The sequence below is a fragment of the Leptidea sinapis genome, chromosome 4 (genome assembly GCF_905404315.1).
Source record: "Leptidea sinapis chromosome 4, ilLepSina1.1, whole genome shotgun sequence".
Taxonomy (NCBI): domain Eukaryota; kingdom Metazoa; phylum Arthropoda; class Insecta; order Lepidoptera; family Pieridae; genus Leptidea; species Leptidea sinapis.
This window is the reverse complement of record NC_066268.1, coordinates 1,485,087-1,508,168: the sequence shown is the minus strand read 5'-3', so window position 1 is coordinate 1,508,168 and position 23,082 is coordinate 1,485,087. Positions and strand designations below refer to the sequence as shown.

The window sequence follows — 23,082 nt, the reverse complement described above, 5'->3', positions numbered from 1 at the left end:
TCCAACAGTTCCTCGCTACTTCTCGCGTACCGTTGCTCTCCTAGTACCTACATTCGTACAATGGCCCGTCCCAAGCTGTTTTATTCTGTTTAGTTTCTTTCTTTAGTTTCTCAACCTTATTTTGCTCACCGCCCACTTTGAGAATATGTTTTTTTCTAGAGTATTTTCGTGTATTTTTTTGCCTTTTTAGACTATATTTTTTTAATCTACCCACGCCCCATCTGCGTCATCTCAATGCCCCGTAATTTTTTCTGGGTCTGGCGCCCCCGAAAGTCTCAAACGCCCACAAGGGGGCGTTATCGCCCACGTTGAGAACCTATGGTTTAGTGCATCTTATGGGCGACCTACCTCGTGCTCATGTGCCCTCAAACATTCCCTGCATCACAAGACGTTCGATGGACACCTCATTGTCTACACGTCACGAAATATGCCGGTAAAATATGAGGATGCGAGATTGTAGAGTGAACGATAGACGCTAATATAATATTAAAACATTCCTTATGCAATGTAGCACTCGTAGGCGAAACTTAAAACTGGTACAGCCCACGGTATGTTCTTATAAGTTAATAATGGCTGATTGCATTGTTACTACGTAAACGAGTGATGAATAATTATAGACAGAGCTTTGCGATTGATTCCAAAGTCAAAGTATTTTTTTTTAATTTGAATAAATTAATTTTATAAAAAATCATAAACTCATAAGGGCACTTATGAATCGTCAATTTTTATAAAAAAAAACTACTATTCAAGTAAAAGTTTTATCGATTACATTTACAAAATTTGAGAATAATTCAATTGAAAAACTGATGCTCGGATTGCAATATTGAGTTGCAGAAGTTAAAGAAAGAATGATTAACGATATATTTGAAATAGTTTGACATGTCGTTAGCATAGTTAAAAGTAGACTTGCTACAAGCAAATCCAAGGTGAATTAATTATCAATATAATAACTAAGCGTATACGAATATCAAAATTATAGATAAGGCCTAAAAAACCTTTTTCTTTCAAATTAATGTATTATTTTTTAGTACTTTTATTTTTTTTATAAAATAAAGTAGAACAAACGAGGGTACATGTCACTTGCTGTTAAGTGATCACCGCCGCCCACATTCTCTTGCAACACAAGAGGAATCACAGGAGCGTTGCCGGCCTTTAAGGAAGGTGTACTTTTTTTGAAGGTATCGTCAATGTCGTATCGTCCCGGAAATAATTATAATAATAAGTGTTTTATTAATAATTTATCAGTTGAAATCATAGTACTGTCTTGGTTGTCATGGGTAACCAAAACGTATTATATATTTTAATCTATGCTTTAATCACAAACGCCCCAACCATTTTTTAAACATAAACATGTCTCAAGATGATGAGCGTAATTGTAGTGCCGCTCAGAATTTTTGGGTATTTCAAAAATCCTGAGCGAAATTGTAATGAGCGGGGCGTGTCAATTACCATCAGCTAAACGTCCTGCTCGTCTCGCCCCTTACTGTCATAAAAAATATTCCTGATTTGCCTTATCGGTTACGAAACACTTAAAACTGAATTTATTTACAACATAAATGATAATATTAAGCTCTGTCTATGTATTTTCAGATATCTATGATCAGAACATTGCCTGCAGCTTCCTTAAGACTGAACGTGGGTTAACTAGTTATGCACACGATACGCGAAGCTTTGATTTTAAGAGTTGAAATAAATCTTGTGTTGTATTCGTAATTATAATCTTTGTATTAGATTTGCTTCGCGATTTCACTCGTTTATAATAATTTTGTGGTTTGCGCGCAAATTTAAATTGCGCAGATGTGGTCGCTTATTGTGGTCCTGATGAGAAAGCTCATGGTCGCTCCGAGCGAAATGTCGAGGTCTATGCTTCGAGTTTCCCTGCGAGATTGAATCAGAAATGAGGATCAGATCCATGGGAGAATCAAAGTCACCGACATAGCGCAAATGAGTGTGAAGCAGAAGTGGCAGCGGGCAGGAAATAGTTCGACCTACAGAGATAGCCGGTGTGGCAGTAAAGTCCTCGAATGGCGACCACGTACCGAAAGACGCAGTGCAGGCCCCTCAAAAAATGGCCCAATGATCTGGTCGAGACCGCCAGAATACGTTGGATGAGGGCAGCGTAGGACCGATCATCGTGGAGATAATTGGGGGGCCGTTTGTCCAGCAGTGGACTTCTTTCGGCAGATGATGTTCCCGTTTTTGCTCCCATTCCAACATATTATTATACGAATCTTATTTCGAAGAAGTTTGGTATGGAAAACTAAACCTACAATGGTATAGTTATAGCTCATCGATGTGAGTTTCACGATTTTCTCGAATTTTTACGAATCCCGCGGGAACCATGGATTTTTCTGGGATAAAATGTAGCCTATGTCCTTTCCTAAGATCTAGTCTATCGCTGTATCAAATTTCATCAAAATCCGGCGTAAAAGCGACAAACTTACATTGACATTTATAATATTAAGAAGGTATTTTAGATAGATATATTTTATTACAGTATTTGATTTGTCAATTTCCATTCCATAGTGTAAATTGTTGCCGGATAATTGTAGTGGTCGGGCCAACGAACAGTTATGCGGGCCTGCTCGATACTGTCTTGTTAAAATCAATTTATTTAACACTAGCTGTCTCTCCCGCTTGTTGATTTACATGGCGTAGTATTAAGGTTATATTAATACAATAAAATACAACAAACTTTTTGAAGTGAAAACTACTTTAGCCGCGTTGGTATTTCTTGGTAGGGGAAAATCTTTTGGGTTTGCGTCACCGACATGCTCATGACTGACGATGGCGTGGACAAAGTAAAATAGGTATATATGTGTGTGTTGTAAGGTAAAAGAAGTCTTTATTTAAACTTTACTTTTGCGAGTTAATAATTATATATACTTCGACACTTTTTGGATGGATGCAATCTCGTGAGTTCGCGTCACCGAAATGCTTGTAGCAGTATATCTGTAGCTATACAGCTGTCGTATTGTGCAACATTAGTGCTGTGTTTATATTATTTGTTGTGAAGTAGGACGTATCTTGTCACGCACAATAAACTAATCTTCCTGGCCTGTTTTTATTGATTGTCTAACAGTTAATTTTTGGAATCGGTGTCCTCCCGTCCGCGGCCCCGCTTTCCCCTCCTCACGTCGCGCTCGCGACTCAAGCACATTTCACCTATAAATATATAATACATATATACTTTCACTGACACCGATTCCAATCGTATCATTGCAATTTGTGAGATCAGGACCAAATTTCAATGGAACCACACGGGAAGCACCAGCTTTCAAATAAAAAAAGAATTATCACAATTGATTCACCCAGTCGAAAGTTCTGAGGTAAACAAATATAAAAAGATAATAAAACGAATTGAGAACCTCATCCTTTTTTGAAGTTGGTTAAAAAACCGAAAACTTTAAACTACCGCCATCTAAGTAAAAATCTAACAGAATGATCGGAGTTCCATCCCCTATGTTCAGTATCAGTTTTTAAGTTTTATAGTATGTTATCTATTATAAACATTACGGAGGTGATGACTCAAAGTTTGCTATGAAAAGTATACCCGTGGTATTAACATACAACGCAATATATAGCTCCGTCTGTATTTGACTTTAGTGTTCACATAGCAACAAGGATGGCGTGTATCATAAGGCTTAGTAAAGTACATAAATTGATAACGATTTGAATAATCTCATAAGCAGAATGTCGTAATAGTGCTTATTGCGTGGAACCAAAGAATATGTAATGGTAGAAGTACAGAGATCGAAGAACAGAAATGAGGAGGTCGAAGAACCAATGTCACCAACATAGCCCAGATGGCCGTTGGGGCAGTTAAGTCCTCGAACGGCGCACACGTACCGGAAGACGTAGTGTTTGTAGGCCAGGCCCCCCACACGATGGACCGATCTGGTCAAGATCGCTGGAATAGGTTGAGGGCAGCACAGCACCGATCGTCGTGGAGATCTATGGGGGAGGCCTTTGTCCAGCAGTGAACGTCTTACGGCTGAAATAGACAAGTACAAAAGGCTCTTCACAAAATCAATTAAATAAATAGGGACTCTTGTGACCTTGGGTATATAAGAGACCAATTATTTATTAACTAAATTATGCGATTTAATAATATTTAAATTGGTTCTATTTTATACGCAATTTCTTACAATATTGTTATTTCAATAAACGTAAAAGGTGTCCTGGGACACTGGATAGGTACGAAGTTCCTTATAATAAAAATATTAATTTTAAGTTCTATTCGAGGTGTAACGAAAATAATTATTCGGGTATACATTTTTTATTGATTAAAATAAATAAAACTATATACAAAGAAACAGCTATTTATATGAATAATAAAATCGTACCGTGTCAAGATGCCACTGCGTACAAAATAGGTAAAGTATCAAAGATAGTATTGTGGAGCTTATTAAGAACTATTTATGTACGTACAGCGATCTTTCCAAGCATAAGCTTGCTGCTTACAACCGACATAGTGTCCACTCACGAGTTCACGACGGCGGCCGAGCGCGGACTGGCGTTTTTTTTGATAGACCTTTCTATGGAATGCGTCCAGAGTGATGACGTTTTTTCCCGGTTAGTGTAACCCTCCGCATCGTTATCATAAGGAACTTCGTTCCAAAAATTGCAAACTTCTGGAGGTCTATTACCAAAATCGAAAGCCGAAGTTTCGAAAGGAAGTGCGAAACGAAAGAACGACGAACTTCGAATTAATTCCTATTACCCAAGTACTTCGGAACCGAATAGTGCGGACGGATTTCGTTTCGGAATAATAGACATAACCATAAAAAGTGAAGTAGTTTCGATCATAATAATGTCAAACAACGTAAAAGTAAATGTCAAGTGAATACGTAATATATAATAAGTCAACCGAAACTTCGTGTTTCGATTTTGGTAATAGATGTTCTGTATCGTTACGCCAAACAAGTATAAGTTCTTGCGGTTTTTGCACAACATTGCTGCGCATTAAGGCTGAATATCCGTAGCGTTTTAAGTGTACGTAGCAATGTAATGTGTGTATACCGAAGCGACAGTCTTCCCGCTAGAAACTAGAAATGATAATATTTCTGTTACCATCTTATTAGATAAATAGATATTTATTCAAGCAAAACAAATCTTATAACTTTATTTACAATACTATGATTACATTAAATTAAAACTATCATTACGGGGAAGTGTACCAAGAATACTGGCAGCATTTCCGCGTTGGATAGCTAGGTTGATCCGTTGACCGAAATAGCTGCCAGCGCTTGGGTTTCCAGTAGCCCTATTGAGGCCCCGCGGGCCAAGTGTCTCAACACGGGCCAGTGGGAGGCTCCTTTGCACAGGATGCCGGCTAGATTATGGGTACAACGGCGCCAATTTCTGTCGTGAAGCAGTAATGTGTAAACATTATTGTGTTTTGGTCTGAAGGGCGCCGTAGCTAGTGAAATTACTGTGCAAATGAGACTTAACATCTTATTTCTCAAGGTGACGAGCGCAAACGTAGTGTCGTTAAGAATTTTTCGGTTTGTCAAGAATGCTGAGCGGCACTGCATTGTAATGGGCAGGGCGTATCAATTACCATCAGCTGAACGTCCTGCTCGTCTCGTCCCTTACTGTCATAAAATAAACCTAATATATATAAATTAAATATCATAGTATGAAAGCGTGGTATCGATCATGTTGGCTACGATAGACGCGCGTTATACCTATATGAAGCTTATTTTTTTTGAAGGTACCCATGTCGTATCGTCCCGGAAACACCGCACAAGGAAGCTCATTCCACAGCTTCGTAGTGCGAGGAAGAAAGCTCCTTGAAAACCGCACTGTGGAGGACCGCCACACATTCAGATGGTGGGGATGATATCCTAACTTGTGGCGTGTCGTGCGAAGGTGGAATTCGGCGGCAGGAATCAGGTTAAACAGCTCTTCGGAACACTCCCCGTGATAAATGCGGTAGAAGACACACAATGAAGCGATGTCTCTACGCAACGCCAAGTGATCCAGCCGTTCACAGAGCGCTAGGTCCCCGACAATTCGAGCTGCTCTGCGTTGCACGCGGTCAAATGGATCGAGCTTGGGTGCGCCAGACCAGAGATGACAGCAATACTCCATGTGTGGCCGGACCTGCGCTTTGTAGAGCGCTAGAATGTGGGCCGGCTTGAAGTATTGCCGTGCTCTATTTATGACGCCCAGTTTCTTTGAAGCCAATTTGGCTTTGCCCTCCAAATGGCCACGGAATTGGCAATCGCTCGTAATCTAGGATGCCGCAGTCGGCTCGTCGTACCGCTTCGCTGCGGTGTATATTTGAGCGAAGCGAGGTATACTATTGATGTTTATAAATCATGAACATTCGAAAATGATCAAATGATAGCAGTATTGCAATAAAAACTTCCGTCGTGGTCTTCTCTCGCCGCGCCCACATGGGCGCGGTGGGGGAATGCTAATCAGGACTTTTCGTCCCCTGGAAAATTTCGAAAGCTTTCTATGAGATCAATTTTTTTTTAAATCGGTCCAGAAATGGCCGAGAAACAATTTAACACAGAAATCAATTGGAGTCACCCGGTGGGAGCTCCGCTCAGCTTCGCTTCGCTCAATAAAGGCATTAATATAAATTAACATAGAACGGAAGTAGTAAGATTAACCTACAGAGTATAGAGAAGATAGTAGAAGTTAGATACCTCAGTTTATATGGTGCATCATCGGCGTAGATAAGATATTTATACGCACTACATAATGACGTCACGGAACATAGATTTCAAAACTGTACAGATGGAGCAAGACACACCATCGAGGTAGCCTGATGTTATAAGTGTTTTTTTAATAGAGTCTTGTATATTATGGTATAGAAGGACACATTCAATGCCGCTGTAATTACAGGCTGACGCGGAATTTCATGTTTAAGCGTTGCCCGTCGGGCGCAGTATAGCAAAATCGAAATTGTTTAGATGTGTATTGACATCTTGATCGCGGTTATAGTAAATTTAAGTCATGTGGACAATAGCATCTAATCTTGTTGCTGTTGCATATGCTGTTTTATTTGTTAAATATGTATCATAAGAAAAGTGTAAAGGTTGATGCATTCAATACATGATAATTTATATTAGTACAATTTATTCTTTTAATTTTATATAAATGATATTTAAAACCCTTTTAACTTTGAATACGATTCATATATGGGATGCATTATCTTAGAAACTAATTTGTTTGTATATGATAGCAATTTTAAAATAACTTTTCAATCAATAGAAAAGAGTGGCCGTTGAGTTTCTTGTATATTCTTCTCACGAGCTCTACTTTTTTCGAACATAAATGGTAGATAAATTGAATAAAGTTTATTTGACTTTGACTTTGAAAGAATAAAAAAGTAATATTAAATAAAATAGATAGAACTCATTTACCACTATAGAATATTTATGTTCAATATTTTTTGCGTTTTCACTGCCGACTGTAGCTAGTTCATTATTTTCGTGCCGAAAATACTCTATACGCGCGAATATTTTAAAAAATTATTCTATAGGCTCCTTCTATAGTTTTATTGATCTAAGCAAACACTAAGCTAATTTAGATAAAACATGGAATTGCGTCGGTGTTGCCTTTGATGTTTGTTCTATATCACGTACTTAACAGTTACATCAAACGATGTAAAATATCAAAATGGTGAAAAATCTTTGAGTCTCAGCGCGACATGTTCAAAGCGATATGATCCGGGTTGTGATAGTAATAAGGTGTAGCGCAATGCGATACAACTCTGATCACGCCCGTTTCGATGTTTATTTCTGTCAAGTGTCTTTTCTTATAAATATGGGCATTAACCAGACTTATAATAAACTAGTAACTTGCGTATAGACAAACAAATCGTGCGAGAGTGAAGGACATCTCTTAGGGAGATACAGCATTATTATGGTAAAGGTTAACGAATCTATGGTTAATTATAACCGATATTAATTGACAAGTCGTAAAAAGTCAGCCACGCTTGGCATTAGCTCCTTAGTAATTTGAATATTACGAGCTAACGCACACATTGATAAATCAAAATTGGACATGCATTGTCGAGCTGTCAGGTGATTTATGGAATTAAAAGTGAAATTTCAATTGACATACAATGAACAACTAGACTCACGATCACGATCAAAAGTGTCTAAAGCAAAACTCCGCGTATATAAGGCAGAGTTTTTCGAGTTGTGTTTCGACCGCGCTTTGAGTATAACGCCACGCAATGTCAAAGTGTTGAGTGAAATGCTGTCCAATTAACATCATTAAAATTTTTGATGTTATACATCTTTGACACGCAAATTCTGCCTAATAGACTCGTGCACAGAGATTTCCTTCAGACAATTTTGAGCGTGATTTTATATAAGTCAGTGCTTGTATCCGTTTTCTTTTTGAAGTAAGTAAACTCATACTACAGATTGTAGATACGTGGAGACGTAACGCTCTAAAAAAACATAAAAGATTGGAGCTGATTATAATCAAAACATTCCGTTATTTCTTTTATATCACACAGACTGTCACTTATAATGATAACTATTTGTATACGGCCGTGAATAGTAATTGAGTAGTGGAATAATGGAATATCTAGTGTAATGCGGAACAAATTCGGTGGACACAAGACAAATGCGGTGTGGGTAATCAAATTATGATTTGGAAATTCTATTATCGTTAATAATCCGAAAGGCTTAGTTGAAATTTTACGTAACGCCACCTTATTCTGACGTTACTGTCTTTATTGATTATTAAGTTGTAGATAAAGTAATAAAGTGTGTATATGTACTTATGTACGTTCGCAGAATGTTATAATCTTTTCCGTAATATAAAAAAATACGGGTTGCACCCCGGCACAAGTGAAAACTTGAACCTTTTGGAATGGTAAGGGAACAATTTCGCATTCAGTATATAATTAGTAGCATTTATGTGATAAAATTAAACATAAATTTGTTGCGCTATCGTACACAAAAATGACAATTTATATTACATAAAATCTAACATTTCAGAACTATTATAATTGTTTTACATTAAAAAGTTTCTCAGAAAAATCAACTTTCATCCATAATTTCAACGACTGTCTTACGAATTTTCCATCAGGTCACGTGTCCTGACGCGAGTTTAACATTTTATACCCATGCCAAGAAAAGTGCTCAACGCCGCTAAAGAAGTTTTCGCTTCAAAAATATACCACTTGCTATTTTACATTTTGTAGAAAAAATAATATGAGGAAGATATTAAAACACAACCAATGACAATATACATACCCCATAACTTAGTTAATTTAGTCTGAACTATGATACAATTTAGTCTAGTTGAGCAACATACGTCAGGGTGTCGAATTTGCGTGTCAAAATAACTTCAATAATTTAAACTTGTTATAATTTCAATCTTGAACAAGTAAGTGGAACAAGTGAATAGATAAAATAAATAGAATAACAATATAATAATAATAATAGCATTTATTGCTGATTTACAATGTTTTCAATTATTACAATATAATTTGGCAACCAGTTTGCTTACTATACAGCTTGTCATTGGACATAGGCCTACTCTAGCATACTCCCCTCCTTTGTATGTCGAGCCATACATAGCCACAAGGGGCTAGCTATTTTACGTACATCATCCTCCCATCTTTTGAACTGTCTGCCTCTTCTTCTCTTTTCGTTAAGTGGTATCCACTTTGTAACTTGCTTTGTCCATTAGTCCCCTTTATGTCTAAGTATTTGTCCTATCCATTTCTATTTCTGTCTCTTACTAAAATGACTGGCATTGCTTTTTATTTCTTCTTGTTTTATTCTGTCCTTTAATCGAATACCTAAAACACTTCTTTCTATACTGTTTTGACATACTCTTGTTCGTCACTAAAGTATTTTTCATAACTTCTGATAGTGACCAAATATCATCTGTCTTCACCTTTATCTCTTTTGTTTTTATAACCCTATCTGAGCCCCATAGGTAGACAGTTAAAACTGTTTTAATAATCTACATTCATATTATTATATCGTCGCATAACTTTTTCCCTAACGAGCGAAAAAAATTGATAACAATCGCAGAGCGAGACAGAACGTCGTTGCATCCTTGTCGCACTCGTACCGTGTTCATCTCATTAGGTAATCCGCTTAATGTAGAAAAAGTGTGTTTGTGGATATAATTAGGTCAAGCCGAGTCGACTGAAATGCCTTTGTTCATTTGTTGTGTTTTGTGCTTTTTGTATCAGACTATATTTTTTTTAGTTTCAGCGTAACTGAGTAGATATTAACCGTATAAAGAAGTGGCGCTAAAATGGTATAAATTAAATAAACACACGGGTAGAGCTATCTTACTTTCATCGTCATCATCAGACGGAGACGTCAACGTATTCCGGCGATCTTGACCAGATCGTCGGTCCATCTTGTGGACTCCTACCGACATTGCGTTTTCCGGTACGTGGTCGCCATTCGAGGACTTTACTACCCCAACGGCTCTCGGCATCTGTCCGTCGAACTATGTGCCCTGCCCACTGCCACTTCGGTTTCGCAATCATTTGGGTTTTGTCGGTGAATTTGACTTTATATCTAACCTTATTCGTAAAAAAATAATTCTAAAATTTTAAGTAAATGATTGAAGTTTTGAAATTGTAAAAAAAAAGAAACAAAATTTTAATCACCCTTACGTGGTCGCATAAGACGGCACGAAGTAGGTGTCAGTGCCTACGCTACCGCGCGGCTACTAGATTTCTTACAGAATGCTCCGAAATTATATTATGGAAAATTGTTTTATTTAGGTGAATTACGTACCTAGTTATATTTTTGAATATTTTTTTATGATAACGGTTAAGTAGTTATACCCGTGTGTTTATTTAATTTCGCCATTGTTAGAAAATGCCAAATACCACCCCCATCTTATGTTAATTTCTTAACTAAAGGGAAAGGCACAGTTAAACTACCCTGTGCTTTCCCGGGGCATAAAAAGAATATGAAAGACCCAATTAAAAAAAAAACTTGTTATTTTATAGTTTAAAGTGGCACTTGTCGGCAGTCCCTTTGACTGCCATCTTAAACTACTTCATCAATCCATTTTTCTTAAAATTGTTAAATTTGTAACCAAAATTTATGAACGGTGTGGAACTCGAGATACGCGACATCTCGGGTTTCGTCCGAGCGCTCTTCCAACCGAGCCAACCGTTCGAGTGCCGCATGGTTCATAAATCTTGTTTAACTCGAGAGTTATGGCTCCTAATAATATATTTTACAGTTGATAACCTGCTCAACTCCTATAATTGCATATTAGAAAATTGACATGAGATGTCGCTCTTTTAAATCTAAACAATTTCAAGCTCAGATGGAACCCGAGAGGTTGTGGGTTCGAGTCCCGCATAGTTCATAAATTTTGGTTGCAAATTTTATTTCTATTGTTATTTCAAGTTTGGAACATCCACTTCTGTCAACATTGCCTTTGACTGCTTTTTCATATTATTTCATCAATCCATTTTTCTTTTTGTCTTCGACCAGTAACCTATTTGTAACCAATTCTATTCCTATCTCTCCACATATACTAATATGCTAATTATCTCATCAATTTTAGATCGATGTCATTTCCCTGTGAATTTTCCAATGCCTGAAATTTACCTCTCGTCGACGACGCCCAAAGCTCTGGTAATTACATTCTGATCATAGAGCCTTTGTGTAGGCTATTATGTGTTCGGAATTTTAATTTACGAGAGTGTTTTCAAATAGTGTTTACTGGCGATATGATGTTGGAGAGTTAACGATCACTATGAAGATCTGTTCCCATCCTTGGTAACCATTTTAAAAGGGAAGTAATTACTTTAATCTATATACATAAAAATGAATTGGTGTTCGTTAGTCTCGCTAAAACTCGAGAACGGCTGGACCGATTTGGCTAATTTTGGTCTTGAATTATTTGTGGAAGTCGAGAGAAGGTTTAAAAGGTGAATAAATAGGAAAATGCTGCTAAATTAAATAAAAACAACAAATTTGTTTTTCCTTTGATGTGTCCATACATAATTTCTATGAGAGAATTTATTGACTCACGGTTTGACAGTTCTGCTGTGAAACAATTTCATTACGACAGCAGGGTGCATATTTTACGAAGTAATTTTTGATGTTATGATATATTTATTGGCAAATTCATATAAAAACATTATTTTATTTATTATATACAGAACAAGGTCTGTCGGGTCAGCTAGTTTTGAATAAAAATGCTTGAATTTGAAATTGAATATGAAAACCGAATTTCAAGGCATACGAAATTGCGGGCATAAACCTCATAGAAGTATAAATAAAACTATTGATGACAATATGTTAATAATGATTGCAAATTGCTATTGTCTTACGCAATAGTTACTCATAACTCATTACTCATATGACTAACAGACATGAATGACTCAAAATAGCTGCGGAATAAACCTCTAAGATATTATTTTACCCATTCTTATTCTATTATTTACTATAATTGCCATGACTTTTTATGGTAATGAAATGATTAATATCGAAATATTGGATACTTCTCGTTTGATTTTAAAAAGCTATTGATTTTACTGTATAGGTAACGGTCTTTCAATATCAGTTTAAAGTTTTATGTCATCTGTAATAGTTACGGAATAATCGCCTGGTCACACTTCACAATTACACCCTGTATATCTATATTTATATACCTATATTACTAGCTGTACCCGGTGCGCGTTGCTACGTCATTAAAATAAATTTGAAGGAAAGACATTACAAATAAATTTTGTTATGTTTTTAAAGTGATAACCCTCACTTCTAGGATTAAAACACAAATAAAATTTGATAAACAAAATTTTATGAACGATGCGGGCCTCGAACCCACGACCACGTTCCGTGCCAGTGCTCTTACCAACTGAGCCAACCGTTTGAGTGACGCATCGTCATAAAATCTTGTATGCTTTGTTCAACTCTCAGGTTGTGGCTTCATTTACAGGGTCTACTTTACAGTTGATAACCTGCTCAACCCCAATATTTGCATATTATCATAAATTGACTCGAGATGTCGCTATTACAAATCTAAACAATTTGTTACCTTTTTTAAAGTGATAATCCTCACTTCTAGGATTAATACACAAATAAAATTTGAAAAACAAAATTTAATGGACGATATGGGACTCGCACCCACGACCTCTGGCGTTCCGTGCCAGTGCTCTAACCAACTGAGCCAACACTTTATTACACAGATATTCAATTTATTTTGTGTCTTTATATTGATTTTATCCATTTAAAAAAAATATCACTCAGAAACCTTCGCGGGCTCATGCACAACACTTTGCTGAAAATCATCACATGATAAAATGCATAGTTTACGATTCTACCAAGGACATACAGACAAACATTTGTTTTGTTATGTATAGATTGCCGTTTTTTTTTAAAAATCCATCCTTGAACCATTACGAACAAAACAAAAATAAATATCGAAAACAGTCAAGCCGTTTTTTAGTTTTAGCGAGACTAATGCACAGCAACTCATTTTTATATATATAGATATATCAAGATTCAACGCAGTGGGTGTATTAGATTCGGAGTGGTGTAACTATAACAGACGAATCTTAAAAGGTTAACCCCCTTATTCATAATAGTCTGCTAACTTAAAGCATTGCTAATTCTCACTCTGTCTTCTTCTATTGACCTAAGTCAGAATGAGAAAAAAACACTCCTTAGCGACTGTTAAAAGTTAGCGGACCATTATGAATAAGGGGGTTAAACTTTACTGAACGTCCTGCTCGTCTCGTCCTTATTTTCATAAAAAAAAGTATTGAAAAAAAAATTCAAAAATTCTTAAACGCAGATTGCTCCTTTCCGACTTTTGAACGAAACGCTTTGAAGGAAGAATTCGACAGATAGTAATATATTGTTCTTATTTTCAGATACTTTCTGCATTACCTGCTATCTCCTGTTGAATATCAACTGTAAGTATTTTTTGTGTAACTTATATCTTAGAATATAATTAAAGTGCATAATGGTTGAAACAAGGTCTTTTTATAATAATAATTTTTTACATTTTATTAAATTAATATATTTTTACGAAAATAAGGGACGAGACGAGCAGGACGTTCAGCTGATGGTAATTGATACACCCTGCCCATTACAATGCAGTGCCACTCAGGATTCTTGAAAAACCCTATAAATTCTGAGCGGTACTACAACTGCGGTCCTCACCTTGAGACATAAGATGTTAAGTCTCATTTGCCCAGTAATTTCACTAGCTACGGCGCCCTTCAGACCGAAACACAGTAATGCTTACATTATTGCTTCACGTCAGAAATCGGCGCCGTTGTGGTACCCATAATCTAGCCGGCATTCTGTGCAAAGGAGCCTCGCACTGGTAAAGATGCAAATTAACTGCAGATTACACAAACACCTCTCAATAGGCCTCGGATATTGCAGATATTAGATTCTGTATTAGTGCAGATGAGAGCTGGTTACACATTCTCTTTGAATGTGGTCCTTTAATGCGTAAACGTAGCATCTCTTTGGGAAGTCCAATTCATCAACCACTTGAGATACGTCAGCTGACTGCAAAAGATATAATAAGATTCATGAAAAGAAGCAATCTTTGCAGTTATCAAATTCAAATATTTTTATTCAAAATAGGATTTAAAATCATTTATTGAACGTCAAAAACTACCACCCATTCAAAAGAGACTGCCTCAGACCTGAGAAGAATGGGCGCAAGAAACTCAGCGGCCTTTTTTTTATATAAAAAATGGATTACAATGTGATATTGTACAATAAACATTTATAATTAAAGAGCTTGAGGGTGTTCGCTTTATTCCCAGTCCGTGGTGTCATTAAGAAAATCGTTTATTCTGTAATAACCTTTCCCACACAAACGTTTTTTAACAATTGTTTTAAATTTCGTAACACATTCGTTTTGTACATTTTCTGGGATCATATTGTAGAAGCATATACATCGCCCAACAAAAGACTTACTAACTCGACCCAACCGAGTAGTAGGCATAACAAGTTTATATTTGTTCCTCGTGTTAAGATTATGAATGTCACAGTTTCTACAAAAAATCCTCAATGTGCTTATGAACATACAGAACATTATCAAAAATGTATTGAGAAGTTAATAGTGGATATCACAATAGATCACATTAATCGCAGTGAAACAGGGCTGCACTGAACTGTACTAAAGCCACTTTAAAAACCATAACGATGCAATAGAACCTCTTTAGGTCGAACCTCGATAAGTCCTCCACACTCGAATACATCGTTCCCTTCTTAAACGGGCAAATTTGGACATCCAGAGCTCAAGGGATGCAATCCTGGCCTTTGTGGGAATATGCTCTTAGCTTGGATGTCTCCAAGTCGTGGACTCAGGAACACTGTCTTGCCTTGAAGCCTTCAGATGGTCCCAAAAGTTTACTGTTTGAGGAAAAATGATGAGTTAATTCGCAACGAGCCATATTTGGATATATATATATATATATTTCCCTCCAAATCTCATAAATTTAAATCATTTTACCTTTTACCTTTGTTTTCTAGCAATGTCAACTAGTGTTTATTATAATCCCAAAATATCTAAGACTGGGTTGCATTAACTAACTATAGCAATAACAAACATGTTAAAGTACAGGTTCAACAACAAATGTGTTGCAACATTTGACAACTTTAACATGGCTTCATAACTTTAACTATTCAACCGTAACACTTCAATCTTCGCTGGTTAAAGCTGTTGTTACCTTATGTTAAATAGCGACTTGAAATTAATTTTTTAACTTTATTTTTGACTATGCAAAGTATTAAGATGGTGTAACACATTCCGCAGTCAAAGTCAAAGTTGAATAAACTTTATTCAATCAGGCTTAAACTAAACGCTTTTGAATCTTCACTACAAATATTTCTTTTAAATTTCTGAATTTACCATATTATGTTCGAAAAAATTGAGCTCGTGAGAAGAACATATTATAAAAAACTCAACGGCCACTCTTTTCAATCAAATAGAGTATATTACAATTCTGTATCCAATATATGAGTCGTGTTTAAATAATATAAATTATCTCATAAAAAGTAATAAATAATTAACTGTATAAATATAAATTATCGTTTATTGAATGCATCTACATTTAGAGCTTGAATTCATTGTTTGTGTAAGGATGCTTCGTGAACATGATGGTCGTGATTACTGTCAAAATAAGTAATTGCATCTAACAAATACAAATACTGTCTATGTTAAAGTCAGTGTTACTGTTAATATATCTATCTATATCTATATATATATATATAAAAATGAATTGCTGTTCGTTAGTCTCGCTAAAACTCGAGATCGGCTGGATAAATTTGCTAATTTTGGTCTTGAATTATTTGTGGAAGTCCAGAGAAGGTTTAAAAGGTGAATAAATATGAAATTTCTCGGATAAAATGAATATACTTAAACAAATTTTTGTTTTTCTTTTGATGTTTCCCCCGTCGTTCAGAAATTAAATTGATAGAATAGTTTAAAATGATTAACTAATTGGAATTTGTATATCTTACTAACTTTCTCAGGAGGTAAAGAATAAACTTAATTTTAGCTAACTATAGTTGGTAGATTAACTACAGTTGTTAACTATCTATCAGATTATTTTTATGTAGATTGATTAATCTTAAGATTTGTCAAAAAATAAAATTTCCGCAGCCCAAAACAAAACTAAAAATATAGTTTATCAAAAAGCTTTAAATTGATTAACAGACTGTATCATAACTGTGTGTGTCTGTCAATATCAAATTGAAACCTTATAAATAGCCAGTTTATTTCAGGAAAACTCTGTTTTGTAAGTAAGCAACATCATGTGTAATTTTTTTTAGTTGTTTTAATAAAAAAAGATTACTTTTGTTTGTTTTAAGTTTATTTTATACAAAAGCTTAGGTCTTTTATTTATCGGTTGAGGCAGTACGAAGTCTGTCGGGTCAGCTAGTAACTTGACTAGAACCTTAACTATGACAGCTAATATGATGCAACATAGCCTTAAAATGACTGTGTACAATATGTGTTACAGTATAACATCATATCCCATAAGTACCTATTATATTACGTGAACGCAGTAATCTAGGCTGTAAATCCCCTGATATTTATGACAGCCAAGCTTCCGTGGAAGTGTTTGCTTTTCATAAAGTAGAAGATACGATTAAGCCATGCGTGTGGGTTTATTCTGTGTTAAGGATATTGTCTTGACAGGACTAAATAAGATAAAGAATATCTTAAATATTAATAAAACCTTACTGGATTATGCATTCGTCGCTTCATTGTGTGTCTTCTATCGCATTTATCACGGGGAGTGTTCCGAAGAGCTGTTTGACATGATTCCTGAATTAGGATATCAACCCCACTATCTGGATGTGTCCTCCACAGTGCGGTTTTGAAGAACTTTCTTCGACATGCCACAAAGTTGTGGAAAGAGCTTCCTTGTGCGTTGTTTCCACAACGATACGACATACACCTTCCTTAAAGGCTGGCTACGCTCCTGTGATTCCTCTGGTGTTGCAAGAAAATGTGGGCGGCGGTGATCTTGTTTGTCCTCCTTTTCCATAAGAAAAGCATTGACTAAAACCTTCATCAAGCAACGAAATAATTTTGCTGTAATTAATCGTTTTAATTACAATTTTAGGCACCGCTAGATAACGTTACCTTTACTAAAGCCAAGGAAATTAGATCAAACCATAGATGATTTATTCGTCTAGATAGACTCAAAAGATATGACAGCGTCGAAAAAAAAACGGTGAACTGTTAGCCTCTATTTTCAGAAAGGTACTCATACTAAAGCAAAGTGACTGATGATTAAAGTTATATCGCGAGGTTAAGACGTAGCTGCCCTGCACACTAAAGTAATAATCCTGGCCTATTCTGGTTCTATCTAGACTAATCCATATATACATATAAATAAAATTGAAGTGTCTGTTTGTAATATTGAAATAACATTTTTTACTACATTTATATGAATATATATACGGTACTACGGTACTGTCTGTCTGTTTGTTCCGGCTAATGTCTTTGACATTATCTTTGACGGCTGATTTTGACGGGACTTTTATTGGCAGGTTGCTAATGTAATAAGGAGTAACTTAGGCTACGTTTATTTTAGAAATAATATTTGATTTTAGAACAATAAAGTAATGTTGCAATGTCCAAGAAACGGTCTAACTCTTAAAATAATTGATATGACAAAACAATGTTTGCCGGGTCAGCTAGTATAATATCTAAGGAGGAATGAACAATAATCGTCTAAAAGATACTTTGTATTAATTACAACAAAAAAAGCGATATACCTCTTTCTATAACCAGCCTCAGTCTAAAATTTGAATTTGGAACGATATTTTTAAGTACCGAGGTATTTTTTAACAGCCAGAACATTTTCAAACGAATAAAACCTTTTCTTTTATTTTTTTAACACCGGAAAAAAGCCAAACAAGCTTTTATGCAAATGGGTGTGTTTAGTATTGACGCACTTTCACACAAACTTAGTAATGCGTAGGTACTATTACATATTCTTTGGCATAGCGTGTACTATCAAGTACATAGGTGCAAGACATAGAATAAACATTCTATCACTAGCTGACTCAGCAAACGTTGGATTGCCGATATTAAAATCGCGATACAAAAGTAACTGTTGATCGTAGATGGGTGAAATTGTATGTATTGTAATGCTGACTCGTAATCAAATCAATGTCAAAAAGTTAAAAAAAAAAAAAATTCATGTAACCCGTAACATTTAGGCGGATGAAAAATAGATGTTGTCCGATTCTCAGACCTACCTATATGCACTCAAAATTTCATGAGAATCGGTCAAGCCGTTTCGGAGGAGTTCAAAGTTTAACACCATGACACGAGAATTTTATATATCAGATTAAGGCCTGATGAATTGATATTGAATACCTACAGAAAATTAACTCTAGTTTTAACCGTTTCTCTCTAAAAATAACTAACATTAAAAATATATTATAACTTACACAATAAAAAGTCAAATAGATGTCGTTCTTTTAAATTTTTTTAATCACTTGATTACGGAATAGGTACTTAGTTTAAACCGTAGATTAAGGATTGGTGTCCGCTGCTCTCTAACTAGATAGCCTTATATTTAAACCCAAGCTGCTTGGTTACATTAGGTAACACAATAATTGATAGTAAAAATATTATTAATAGTAAAAACCGGTGAGCTAGCCGCTTCTTACTATCCTTAACAAAAGAAATTCCATTTAAAAAAACCGACTTCAAAAACACAAAAATTAACATAACTTATTAGAGATTTAATTTAATACTCCTCTTGTGTATATCTTATACCTTTAATATTAATAAAATACTGTTAATTGTATGTGCTACCTGTTGATAGGATTTAAGTCGCTGCTCAGGTAAACTATAATATTTCGTTGCTTTTTACTGTCATATATTAAATAGTGACCACATGGGCGGGTCCACAGGGAAATAGAAAGAGAGGTAGACCTGTAGCTAGTTGGGAAGATGATATTAAAAAAACAGCTGGCCCCAACTGGATTGAAGTAGCCCAATCTAGAGAGGACTGACTATATTTGGAGGAGGCCTTCACCTACAGAGGAGTTCTTACAGAATGAAGAATATAGGATTAAGGAAAAACTAACACAAGTAAAATTTTAGGAACCAAAGTTAATTACTAACAAAACTAATAATTGTATGTAGGTAAACTAACTTAATCTAATATAACTTCATGTTTTATAAGCTTTAAGAAATAAAAGACTTTTTTATTTTTATTTTATTATATTAAATAGTATTTTTTTTATGTAGCTATGGATAGGGCTACGAAAGGTTCCGCGTGCCTTAAACAATATGGATCCCCCATTTCACGTTCTTGTGAGACACTGAAATATCGTGAAGAACGTTTCTTAGTTATGAATGACAGGTAGCTTAAAACCAACTAATTGGCTTAAAGGTTAAAAATAATAATATATAATCAAACTAAATGAAAACTCCTGAAAAGCAAAAAAAGCGCGTACACCTTCCTTAAAGGCCGGCAACGCTCCTGTGATTCCTCTGGTGTTGCAAGAGATTGTGGGCGGCGGTGATCACTTAACAACAGGTAACCTGTACGCTCGTTTGTCCTCCTATTCCATAAAAAAAGCAGTACACAAACTTTAATAACATCATCCACGTAAACAAAAATATTCATAAAATGAAAACAACTGGGCCAAACTATGTCAAATTTTTATGGGACCAAATGGCAAACATTCCGCATCAAACTAAAGCAGAATCACGGAAATCAGATAATAAATCTCATCGTAATCAGTGAACATACATAAAAAAAATACCAATCCAATTGAGAACCTCCTCCTTTTCGAAGTCGGTTAAAAAGGTGGTATTTTTGTGACACGGTATTTTATTCTGATGACCCAGTACCGGATCGCGACCCGGTAAAAGCGCTGTTCTAGAATAATATATTATTTTAAAAATTACATTATTATATACCTCTTACTATTAACATACTATTTACATATAAGAAACCAAAACTTAACGATTCAAAATGATCAAATAGGATTTCAATAAACAAAGACATTTTTATTTATTCGCTCAGAATTTTTGGGTTTTTTGAGAATCCTGAGCGGCACTGCGTTGTAATGGGCTTGGCGTATCAATTAACATCAGCTGAACGTCCTGCTCATCTCGTCCCTTATTATCATAAAAAAAAATGACTTTGACCTAGTTTGTATATGTGGAGTAGTAAAGTAAATATTCAAGCGTGGAAATATGTTAATCTGAACACCTGAAGAGGACAGAAACGTCTGTGACTTGGCATTTCATTATAAAAACGCCGCTTGCATTCAAACGCTTAGAAACACGAAATAAAATGTATTAGAATTGGTATCGCCTTTTAAAACTGGATTAGATTTCTAAAGGATGACAACAAAGGCGGGCCTCATAAGGCGCTGTTCACATTGGCGTGACGAGAAATAATTATGTGGTTTTAGTTGTTACTTTGAAATATCATTAAAATTTTGTATGGAAAATTTTATTTATTTACGTTCGGCTTTTCATACATACAATTAATATTTTTAAAAATTTGTTATGTTTATAAGTGATAACCCTCACTTCTGGGATTAAATTTATAACACAAATAAAATTTGAAAGCAAAATTTCTATGAACGATGCGGCCTCTACCTGAGAGTTGAACAAAGCACACAATATTCTATCAACGATACGTTACTCGAACGGTTAGCTCAGGTGGTAAGAGCGCTCACACGGAACACGAGAGGTCGCAGGTTCGAGTCCCGCATCGTTCATAAAATCTTGTTTTCAAATTTTATTTGTGTAACAATTTTAATTTATTTCTTTGTCAATACATAAAAACATATAATAGGAAAAGTGTCTCAACTTGCGAAACGAATAAAAATTATTCATAAAACACAAGGAAAATTGATCTCTCACCGGTACGCCTATCAGATTATCATTCTGTGATTAATATTTGATTTGGATTAAAGTATACAATTTTTTGACATGATTTTGACCTTCGTGAAATATGTTCTGTCAAGTTTTTCTCTTTTATTGAATTAGGCGTTACTTTGCGGAAATCCATAATTATACAAATGATTTAAGTTTTCTTTAGTGTTAATTCCGCCAATATTTGTTTTTAAACAATTCAACACGTGTTTCGCCTCTACACGAGGCATCCTCAGGACGTGTTGTCTTGCCAAAATCTGGCACGAGACTTAACACTAAGGAAAACTTAAATCATTTTTATAAGTTTTTCTCTTGTAAAATTGCCCGGTAAACTTAATTCTTGTCTTGTTTTACCAGAAAAAGCGTTTGTATGTATCGCAAATATTTTTTTCTGTTTTTTGATTCATTAGAATCTCATCTAACGTAATATTTACATTTTAGCATTAACCATAAAAAAAAATTGTTGTACAATTTGATTCTTCGTGAATCATACATGACCACCTATGTTATTAATTCGGCAATATTAAATATACAAGATTTTACATAAATGTTTCGATATTAATTTATTTATTATGTAATACGAGCCATCTGTCTTCTAAACTCTGTACTTGAGGTAGCACCACAGTGTGATCTATTTGCTAGCTCGATGGAATGTTTGGTCAAAGAATGTAGGAAAAAATTTGAGAGTATGATGCCTATTAGCTCTATAGAATAAGATAACTAGTTAATAATTATCATTGTTTGTTTTTTCTTTAGTATCTTTGTAACATTTTAGATTTAATCTGTAATGTTACATTGTATCTTTAATAAATAAATAAATAAAATAAATTAAGTACTTAAATGTTTTTATATTCTATATCTATATCGCGACCAAACTAGAAATACACATCTTTACTTAGATCGATTAAAAACCATACTACCTTTCAGGAAAAACTAAAAACAACATCAGCATCGCGTTTTGTGAAACTAAAATAATCTTCCTCAACTAAATATCGCTCCATGTTTATTATGTAGAATCAGGAACAATGTCAACCATCTGAACACAGCCTTACATGATCCCGTTACCATCCGCTGACGTAACCAGACAACAAAGGGATTTGCATACATCTCCGGGCACAATTGGTCCGGTACGCACGTGCTGCTCGAATCTTGCCGCGCTTTTGTGCCGTGGAATATGGAAAAATTAAATTTATGCATCTATATATGTCAATAGAAGTATTTCTTAAATTATTTATTAAAACGCACATGCGTTTTGTACTCTATGAGTAATAAAAAATAAAATAACAAAAAAACAATCGACTTCAAAAACACTATTTAATAGATATAATATGCACTAAAAAGTATAAAAATAATTGCGTATTTTATACAATCTAATTAATAATCTAATTCTAGTTACGATTATTGATATTTTTGGAATCGATGCCCTTGCGCCGCGACCCGCTCTCGCCTCCTCACGACTCAAGCACATCTCACCTATAACTATGTATGTAGTTACAAACCTATCTTGATGACACCGACTAGAATTATCAGTCGAATGTTTTGAGGTAACAAACATAAAAAGTACTGACGAATTGAGAGCCTTTTTTGAAGTCGGTTAAAAAATAGACATGGTTTTCTTAGCAGTTTGATTTTTTTCTGTTTAACTTCTTTTTGGTCGTCATGTTCTTGGTAGAAAGGTCATGGTTGTCCTGAAATTTATCCTGTGTGATAGCT

The 23,082-nt window shown here is 35.1% G+C and overlaps 1 protein-coding gene across 1 annotated transcript in view; it reads left to right on the top strand.

The window, feature by feature from the left end:
- Positions 1-23,082, top strand: part of LOC126980016 (NACHT and WD repeat domain-containing protein 2) — a 270,439-nt gene that overhangs the window by 26,015 nt on the left and 221,342 nt on the right. The window contains exon 2 of the mRNA XM_050829637.1: positions 13,850-13,891. The gene's annotated coding sequence lies outside the window, so the exon portion shown is untranslated. The remainder of the gene's footprint in view (positions 1-13,849; positions 13,892-23,082) is intronic.